Source organism: Macadamia integrifolia, chromosome 4, assembly GCF_013358625.1.
Source record: "Macadamia integrifolia cultivar HAES 741 chromosome 4, SCU_Mint_v3, whole genome shotgun sequence".
Lineage (NCBI taxonomy): Eukaryota > Viridiplantae > Streptophyta > Magnoliopsida > Proteales > Proteaceae > Macadamia > Macadamia integrifolia.
In genome coordinates, this window is record NC_056560.1 from 6110423 (window position 1) to 6121419 (window position 10997).

Here is a 10997-nt window from a genome sequence, read left to right on the forward strand (position 1 = left end):
GAGAGTGATTGGAATAATCTCACATCCATTGATATGTCTTCATATATTGGTTCAGCCCTCAACCTATCAATTCAAGATTTTATGTTGAAATTTAGCATGGTATCTAAGCCTTATGTCTTTCCAGGTCTACGACAATTACATCTACATGCCAGTGCGATTTTTCATATGTATGGTGTACATATGAGAAGTGTTGGGAATAATTCCACATCGATTAAGTTTGAGACATTAGAGGCAGAGTAGAAGTGTGGCTCATATTTTAGACACCATTTATGGTGCAGTCGAGAACAACTCAAGGAGCACTTGGATTCGAGCATAGTAGAGGTGCGATGGTATGGAACATGATGTCAAAATTGGGTTACAGATTAATTGTTGGCCAGTCTGAGTATAAGCACATAGGTGTAGTAGGAGGTAGAAACTCGAGGACGACAATGTTTAGAGCACAACAAAAGCGTGGTGGAATGGGACGATACATCAAGCTTATGTTTCAGATTTTTCGATCTAGGGGCGATCACACTAGGCAAGTTGTGGCTCACTTTGGCATCTAAGTGATGCAGGACTCAGGAACTTTCAATGGCAAATTGGAAATCTAAGATTGGCTAATTGGGGGAGTACCTATCCAAGAGGGCAATTTCTATGTAATGGGGCATAGATGACTAATGGAAGAAGCGTGTTGTGGTGTCGAAGCAAGCTATATTCAGGCAAGGTGCTCCACCTTGTTTGAAACCAAAGGATCATTTTATAATAGCTGGGTGTGTTACTTGGGTAAACCAAATCATGGAAGACTGAAGGAAAAGGCACTATAGTGCTGAAGTCCAAATAGAGAAACTGGTAAGGTTATTAGTTAGGTGAGGTGGTACATCTTATTTGAAGTCGCAAGAGTCCTTTGAGAACAGTTGAAAACCTAAGATTGGAAAATCGGGGGGGTACCTATCCAAGAGGGCAATTTCTATGTAATGGGGCATAGATGACTAATGGAAGAAGCGTGTTGTGGTGTCGAAACAAGCTATATTCAGGCAAGGTGGTGCACCTTGTGTGAAACCAAAGGATCATTTTACAATAGCTGGGTGTGTTACTTGGGTAAACCAAATCATGGAAGACTGAAGGAAGAGGCATTGTAATGTTGAAGTCCATATAGAGAAACTGGTAAGGTTATTACTCAGGTGAGGTGGTACATCTTATTGAAGTCACAAGAGTCCTTTGAAAACAGTTGGAAATCTAAGATTGGCAAATCAGGGGAGTACCTATCCAAGAGGGCAATTTCTATGTAATGGGGTATAGATGACTAATGGAAGAAGCGTGTTGTGGTGTCGAAGCAAGCTAATATTCAGGTAAGGTGGTGCACCTTGTTTGAAACCGAAGGATCATTTTACAATAGCTGGGTGTGTTACTTGGGTAAACCAAATCATAAAAGACAAAAGGAAGAAAAATTGTAGTGTTGAAGTCCAGATAGAGAAACTGGTAAGGTTATTACTCAGGTGAGGTGGTACATCTTATTTGAAGTCGCAAGAGTCCTTTGAGAACAGTTGGAAATGTTGGGGAACTAGGTCATATCATTATAAGGAGTAGTTGCTTGATGGAGGTACCAATTGAAGGCTTTGGAGATATGAATTAAAGTGTTGGCAATGATGTCAGCTAGGGGTGAAACAGGGTCAGGTTTCTTAAAACCCTAACCCAACCCTAGGTCCCCAAAACTCAACTCAGGCCCAACCAACCCTATCTGGTTCACACTCAGGCCCAACCCTGTCGGGCTCAAGGTTGGGCCAAGTTGACCCTGACTGTTCCTGTATTTTCTTTTCCTATAAAGGGTCACAAATGTTAAAGCCTATACTTGCACAAAGTGGGGTGGGAAGATGTTAAGACTAAGGCAACCCTTGTCCACCCAAATCCATAAATTTGCAACAAGCAACGTTGTCAATTTGATTATAAGATAGACCTTTTAATCTCCGCGGATGTATTAGGGTAAGTTAGTAGCACACCTTGTGCTACAATGTCGACTAACATGGTCAAGTGTATTATAGGTCAGAAAAATACCTTCAGTACGCATTGCGTAACTCGAGTGAGTTGTTACTACATGTTGGGCATATGCATGATGGTCGGCTTAGACGTAGCCTTAAGTTGGGTGGCACTAATGATTAGTTGCAATGACTAGGGAGTTGGGTGAGCAGTGATGCATCTGTGTGGGTTAGATCAAGCAATCCTTGGAATAGCATAGCGACTTTGAGCGTTAAGCCAAAAATGGTATGAGAGCATATACTAGTTGGGACCCCTCCACCTAATACTTTGAGCATTTAGGCAGGAATCCAACATGGTATCAGAGTCTAGATTATGTGTCTTTCCACTTGTAGGGCATTCTGCCAACATGTGAAAGGTGTGCTTGAAATAGTCTCACATAAATTAATCTAGAACCTTGGGCGTCGTCATATACTAGATGGGTCCCTCCAATTAATCTTTCAAGCTTTTGGGTTGAAATCAGACAATATTTGGTAAAGCTTGTCAAGTATAGTATCTAATCTGTCGTGGGTCATTTATCGAACGATTGAAATAGATGCCTATCAGAGTTTATGGAATAAGGGTACCTTAGGTACAATGTGTTTTTACCGTTTACCCTTTACCTCCTTAAACTACCTTATGTTAGTATGGGTGTGTATATTTACTTTCTCATATCTCAAGTTAGTAAATCATTATAAGGGAGAGAAATCGATTCTCTCCCCGAGCTATTGCACACATCTTTTTTTCTTCTCTTCTCACCTCTTACTTCATTGTCCCTTCATTTGAATCAGTCCTTGATCTACTTTCAACTTGGTATCAGAGCAGATTTGAGAGTCATCCAGTTGCTTGCTCATCCATTGTATCTCTTTGGAACCCTAAAAGAATAGAGGATTCTAATAGAGGTTGTATCAAGTAAAAAAAAAAAACACACTTACAAGACTTAATAGAGTTCTCCCATAAAATAGAGGACTAATGGAAGAAAATTGGAGGTTGTGAAGGCCAATTGATGAACAAAGGAGGCTACAAATGGTTACGGACAGCTTTTCCTTCGAGTTCCTTTTTCTCTCTCATTGAGCATCCTTTGAGAGTGGGGTTGGTTGGGCTTGCTAGACTCTTCCAAGGGTTAGTTTCAACCCCTCATAATCTTGGTTGTTGAAGGATTGAGTTGTTGGAGCATAACTCATTCTCTCATAGTCTGACACGTACCATGATATTTGAGTCTTTTTGCACTTTATTTAGTCCAAAATGCTTTTTTTTGGTGATTTTGGTTGCTATTAGTTGGTGAGTTACATCATTTAGGATGTTTTTTTGTCATGGGATGAAGCTACATCGTAAAAGGTGTATGAGATTTGGTTTTCTTCAAGTTTTTTTGTGTTTGCCTTCTTGTTGAAATATTTTTCGAAGTCTTCAAGTTTTTTCGTGTTCGCCTTCTTGTTAAAATATTTTTCTAAGTACAGGGAAGAATAATTTAGATAGAGTGTAATCTCCATTTGGTTTGGGCCACTCAATGAAGTTGTCTCTGCGAAGTTGAGGGGAAGCTAGAATACGTTAATGGTAATTTTAAGACTCTTGTTCAAGTGATCCAATGTATTTGAAATAGAAGACTGAGAACTCAATTGTTATGACTTGGTTGATTTTCTCCATGATACCTGTGATTGTTAGGAAGTTTATGAGAAAGGAGGCTACCAATTGTGATAGTGTCTTTTAGGACATTTGACCAAGTAGGTGACTCGGATAAGGTCTACCAACTCCTCCAGAAGCTAATCATAATGGAATAAGGCGACAGAACTATTTCTGAATATTATAACACAATTATTGGTCTCTGGGAGGAGTATATTCAGTATAGGGACCCCCAATTGTCTAGCTTTGAGGACCAAGCAAAGGTATAAGGAACACCTGAGAAGGAACGCATTTTGATTCTACTTGGCGGGCTAAACCCAAAATATGAACCAATCTGGGTGCAAAGTTTGGGCCGGTCACCTCTTCCATCATTAGATTAAGTATGTAGCTACTGGAAAAGTGAGGAAACCTAAGAGTAACCATGGACATTGTACCATCACTGGAAAGATCTACACTTTCCTCTAGCTCCTTAAGAGATTGGTGTGTTAGAGGAAGGAGCCGAGGACCACACCATGGAAACGGCAAAGATAGACTCAAATTTGACCACTGTAGGAAACCCGGGCACACCAAGGAGATGTGTTGTGTACCTCATCCATGCCTCTCTAGACTGGCACCTACTAGTTGTGTAGTGGCAAGGGAGGAAAAGCCAGAGCACACACCTTAATGGTTGAAAGGCATTTAAAGGTTTTGTTTTGTTAGAATTCTAATGAGAAGAATAGGAAACACAAAGGGCTTCGACGGAGATGCTATCTCATGACAAAGGCTATGGGTCTTGTAGGCATCAACACCATCTCTCCCAATAACAAACAATGTAGATTTTGATTTTTTTTTGCTTCTTATTAGAATTAGGCCTTTGTTTCAAATGAGAGAGACATAGAAGTATAGAGGAAGGACTGAATTAAGAATAGCATCGAAGATGTTGGTTTATATGCACAGAGGTCAAGGAGCATGAGTGGGGAGAAGTCTTAATTGTGGTAACCCTATAACAAAAAGAGGTCATGAGATCTGTCACAGAAGGGGAGGAGCTAGAATTGTGAATCTTGAGGTAAGAAAAGGTTTTGATAGAAAGATCACAAGATACGATATGTCTTCTCCAACAAGTGGTGGCCCCACTAGTGGCTGTGAAACATGATTTGGAAGTATAAACTAGAGGTACAACTGGCACAGGCCAAGTTTTTTAAAACCCTAGCCCAACCCTAGGTCCCCTTAACTTAAGTAGGCCCGAGGTTGGACTGGGATATTACTGCCCAGCCTAACCCTGATTGGGCCAAGGCTAGGTCGTTTACACTTGATTGACCCTAGTAGCCCTATTTTTATCATTTTAGGGCTAGAAAGGATCAATTGGCCATTTTTTTTTTTTTACCTTATGTATGATATCATTATGCAAAATTGTATATAATTATAGAGTACATGACGAAGATCGAAGCCTCCCTCCTCTATTCTCACATGGATCGAGAGAATTCCTTAAGTCAAGTGGGATGGATAGGAAAGAGGTTCTTTAACTCCTCACTGGAAGTATTGTTGCGCTTTGGTCTCCTATGGGTTCTCTTTATTGTCTCATTGATGAAAATAAGAGGTGTCATGACATTTTTGTTTGTTGGGTAGTTTTGGAGTCACCACCTAAATCGGGGGTTTAGGACCTATAAATACCCCATTTGAGAGGGGGGGTGGAGAATTGACTCTGTTGGATAATGCATGTGGATTGCTCTAGATAATCACTAGTTAAGTTTAAATTTACTTGTTGAGACGGTTTTATGAACCCGGCCCCTCCCGGATGAAGGTTGATCACCTTTTTATGTTAACCACATGTATATTGTTTGCATTATATATTTATATAATAAATAGGGTGATAATGTGTATAGAAGGGAGCGGTTGAACCTCACTTGGTCAGGTTGCCTAAGTACCCTGAGTAGGGATCAAGTCATTTGTAGTTCCATATATAGATATGGATGAAATACATAATGTAGATCACGATGAATGCAACGAAAATGAGAGAGAGAGAGAGGGGTACCTTTGATAAGGATCAGGTGATCCATAGTTCCCAGTACATTGACTAGGAAGATTTTCTCACAGGGGTAAACCGCATTATGGATCTAGCTTTCGGTTTTGAAATGGATAGATATGAAGACAGTGGCTGTCCTTCGGATCCACGTTGGAAATTCGGCAACCTAACAGAGTACCATATAGATATTTTTGAAATAGACCTACATTCTCTCGGCATGCCGTGGCTTTTGAAGCACATATGCAAGCTTATAATACTAATATAGCATGACAATGGCATAAATAGAAATTATCTTGACATATATTATCATGTTGACAAAAACCTAGGGTGGAGCCAGTAACCCTAACTCTGGGTGCACAAATGCATAAAATATCTGCAAATTATTGATCTATATGAAAATTAAAGTAATTATGTATGGAAAGGGAGGAGAGAGAAAATAATTTTTTAGAGAATCTCAAAGATTTTTGGCAATTTTAGAGTAACCCGAGACCGTTTTGGCACTTCCAGGTTAAATTTGGCAGAGAAAGAAAATTAACTTTGTTAGGCTGGATTTTTTTTGTAGTTCCAGACCATGGAAATTCGATAGTACTTCGTACCTTCTACCACAATTTGAGGATTTTTAAATTTTCATGATTTTTATGAAATTTTGGCTCTCGTTGGCTTTTACTGAAATTACTTGGATTTCATACCTACTCCAGGGGCTCCGTATATTGTGGGACTAAGCCAAAGAGAGGACAAGGATCAAAACTTGAAAAGTCAAAAAATCTGACGTTGTGAGGTGTGTATGAAACTAAGGATTTGGAGGCTATTTATAACCATTTCAAGTTTCTTTGAGTCCTCCATTTGGAGAAATGTAAGCAACCTCCATTTGGAGGTGTGGCCGTGCTGCGAAGGGGTCATGGCAACACCTCCAGGAATAAAAAAGTGATCGATCAACTTTTTAGTAACACTTTCTAGACTGATTTCAGAAGGATCCAATCGCTAGATTTTGACGATCTATATATCAATGGAAATAAATTTGAATGTACTACTACCCAATAATGTAAAAATCCACCACTAACTTAGCCGGGAACATAGTCAAATTTGTGCTCAAAACAAGTTGGGCCCGCAGAACTAAGGTTTGATGGGTGGCCAAACTCCATTAAATTTGCACCAAATTTTTAGGATATGCTTTAACTCATGTTACAATTCTATCTGTATAGTTTCATCCCATTCTGAAAAAGTTTGAGCACTCAATTCGACTTCTAGGGCAAAAAGATCATTTTTTGCCAAGAAAAAAATAAAATGGTTTTGGGCCCAGTACACTGAAAGCAAGTGAGTGGATATTTTGCAGGTGACAAAGTTTAGTGTCTACAGATTGTCCCCTTTGATTGAGGGCATGTAATGGACAAAATTTGAAGTGCCAACTCTAAATTTGTCACTCCATGAGCACTTCATCCCTCAACTTGAATCGGAAGTGTGGCATACTACACTTTTCACATAACACGAGAGATACTATATTATTGTGTTGATGTTGATTGGGTGGTTACTTATCACGCACTAGGGGGAAGACATTTCATTAGCATGTCACGGTCGGAGTCTAGTCCACTAAGGGGATGTTTGGCAATTTGATGAAGACACTACATTACCATGTCAAAATGAATTGGGAGGCAACTTCTCACATTCCATGAGGTTGAAAGCACTACATTATCATGTCATAACGAATCGGGAGGCTACTTGTCACACACACAGAGAAGGTGCTACTTATCATGTCAAAATGAGATGCAAGGCTGCTAATCACACACCATGGAGATGCTACTTATCACGTCAAGATGAGATGAGATGATACTTATCACACACCCTAGGGACATGCTACTTATCATGTCGAGATGAGATGAGATGAGATGATACTTTACATCTCAAGAGCGTGGAGACCTTACTTTTCACATCGAGAGTTGGGAAGTTTTGGGAACACTACTTTCTTGACTCTAAAGATGTGCGAATTAAGGTCATGATTAGCCTAAGTTTTTTAAGGACAAAACAAGTTTTCATAATTGATAACAATTAATATAGTCTTAGTGGGAGAATGTTAGAATATTGAATTTATGTGCTTTAATAAAATCGGATTAATTATTTGGACTAATTAAGTGAGACAAACGTGATTTAATTAGTTTCATATGGGCCGGTTGGTGTGGGTTTTAGTTAACCATTGGACTTGTGATGAGTGGGTTCATTGAGAAACTCTATAAATAGAGAGTTGTCCCTCCTCTAGCCCTAATATTATTCACAACGTGCATTTCTGGAGAGAGAGAGAAAGAGGGAGAAAGAGAAAGGGACAGAGTTTCTTATGGCTTCTTCCCTTGTGCGTTCAGGTTCCTCATCTAGCCAATGATCATAAGGGAATAAAAGAGAAGTGCCTTGCTACGTGGATCAAAAGGTTTTCCGTTGCGCTTCACCTTACAATGGATCTCAAACAAGGTATGGTTTTATTGTTTATAGTTCTTGTCTCTTGTTCTTCGTGTTCTTAATCTATCTATGGTGATCTATTGGGTCTATGTCTCAAACTAGTCAGGCCAAAGGCCTGGATACTCGTCATTCGTAAAAAAAAATAATAATAAAGAATAAAAAGGAACACTACTTATTATGTATCCTAATGGTCTGACTGGGGACTTTGCCTATCGCATACACTAGTGATTTGTGAAGGAAGATTGGGGACGTTACTTGTCACATACCCTATGGACATTGGACACTACTTGTAATGTATAATAGTAGCTTATGAAAAAAGATTGTGAATGTTACTTATTGCATACCCTGATGAATTGTGGCGGAAGATTGGGGACACTATTTATAACGTACCCACTGATGGCTTGTAGAAGAATATTGAGGGATGTTAATTGTTCCTTACACTGATGGCTCGAGAAAGAACACTGAGGGACATTACTTATCACGTACGTTGATGGCCTGTGAATGAAGATCAGGGATGTTAAATATCGCATACCCTAATGAGCTTGTGAATGAAGAATGGAGACAATACTTATCGCGTACCCTAATGACTTATGAAGGAAGATTTGGGGATGTTATTTATCACGTACCAAGATGACTTATGGCAGAAGATTAGGGGATAATACTTATCGCATACTCTGGTCACTTGTGAAGATGGCTCAAAGTTTCGACCGATGCTACGAAATTTTCCACATTTCCACGGTATCCTAGCATTCTAATACCAAATACCATGTGACTTTTAGAAGTCACTAGTTTCGACCAGTATCAACCAAGATTCTCACATTTTGGCCGAAATGTGGAAAGTTTTGAGTGGACCAATAGGGTTGAACCATCTTTATAAAACCTTCTTAAATAGGAAACCAAGCCTTCTTATTTCGAAATTTCGACCCTCCCCCTATTTCTTCTCTGTGAAGTGGGATACTTAGGAAAACACTCAAGATTTTTCTCTTGTGTCATCAAATCTTCATTCTAAGCTTGGATCTTGCACACTCATAGCAAATCTACCTAAAGAAAGGAGCTTGGATAAAAAAAGGTAAATTCCATCTTCTCAAAAATCATTTTTTAGGGAAATTTATAGTGACACCCCCTAGAGAATGCCACTATTAGAGAGACCCCCTACATAATTCCAAATTACACTGACACCCCCTACCGTATCTCTGTTCCGAAATATATCTTAAATGCTGACATCAGTGAGTATTTTTTTCTAAATACCAAAATACCCTTTTGTGTTTGATTTAGCAGAAGCTCTCTCTCTCTCTCTCTCTCTCTCTCTCTCTCTCTCTCTCTCTCTGGTGCTTCAGGGGCTACATTTACATTTGTAAACAAATGTGACTACACAGTTTGGCATGGAATCCTTGCCAACGCATGCAGCCCAAGTTTAGATAGCATAGGATTTGACCTCCCAAATGGCAGCTTACGTTCCTTCCAGGTTCCAACAAGGTGGTCCGAGAGGTTCTGGGCAGAGCAGGCTGCAATTTTGACACTACAAGCTAAGGCACATGCTCCAAGACGACTGTGGATCAAGCTAAGTAGAATGCAACGGCACTAGTGCTGCTCCTCCTGCAATGCTAGTTGAATTCATATTGGGCTCCGGTAGTCCGAATTTCTATGATGCGAGCTTAGTAGATGGGTACAATCTACCTATTATGGTGGATGTGAGTGGTGACATAGGAACCTGCGCTTCCACCTAGTGCACCACAGATTTGAACCAGCAACCCCCCTCGAAGTTGAGGGTAGGACATGGTGATGCTTGTAAGAGTGTGACTGAGGCATTTGGGAGTCCTAAGTACTATTGCAGCGGTGCCTTCAATACCCCCACAATTTGACAGCCACTGGTATACTCTGTGATGTTCAAGTCTGCTTGCTTGAGATCCTATAGTTATGCTTGATCCTACCAGTACCTTTACCTGTTTGGGAGTATATTATACCATCACCTTATGTTCTTCTTCTGGGACTCAATATGCTAACAAGAAGTGCTTTTGTGGTCTCCCCACCTCCCTGCCATGACCTGACCTGACCTGATGCCCCCTCCCCTTTTTCCGGCGGCCTACGCTGATGGTCCCCCTCCTATCCCTGATAGCTACCTCCCTTCCCATCTCCCTACCAATACCTCCTCTCCCCCCCCATCCTCCTCCTGGACCTCAGTCGTCTCCTCCCTCCAGCAGCTGGACACTCTCTGTTCTTTCATCCTCCAATCACTTGCAACTCCACCCCTATAGGTCGTTGTCCGCCTTGCCACCTTGCTCCTGAGATCCGTAAATTGAGTAATTGCCTTGTTGGTTCCTTTCCGGGCAGCAAACCGCCCCTTCAATGTTGTCAAAGCTTCTCTTCTAAACCAATGGAAACCCTCTAGTGCTCTCACCTTTTTTATGCTTGAAAATAGGACCTTTGTCTTCAACTTTGCTGCTTCTATTGAAAAATCCTCAACCATTAATAGAGGCCCATGGTATATTGGGAAAAAACGCATTTTCTTGCAACAATGGGATGAGTACACCTCCTTTAGTAAATCCCACCTCCATACCCTTATGGGTCATCTTCCCTAATCCTCCTCTCCACTTCTGGTGCGTTAAAGGCCTCAGCCTCATCAGTTCTATCATCGGTAAGCCCCTCTATTCGGATAAAAGAACTAGGGTCATGGATTAGTTATCTTTTGCTTAAATGAAGTTCAAGCCGATCAGATTCTCCCATCCACGGTTACTGTGATGGATGCTGAAGGCTTCTCCTTCACCCAAGAAGTAAAGTATGACTAGATCCCTCCAATGTGTACTATTTGTAAATGTTTTGTCCATTCTACAGCCCTCTACGCTAAATCAATTGCAACAAAGCCCCCTCTTATCAACTCAACTACATAAGCTCCTACCGATTCCGCCTTCACTGTGCAGACCTACTGAAGAAAAGGAAAGAA

General features: G+C 40.5%; 1 pseudogene; it reads left to right on the forward strand.

The window, feature by feature from the left end:
* Positions 1-9341: 9341 nt before the first annotated feature.
* Positions 9342-10099, forward strand: LOC122075157 (annotated as a pseudogene).
* The last annotated feature ends 898 nt before the right edge of the window (positions 10100-10997 follow it).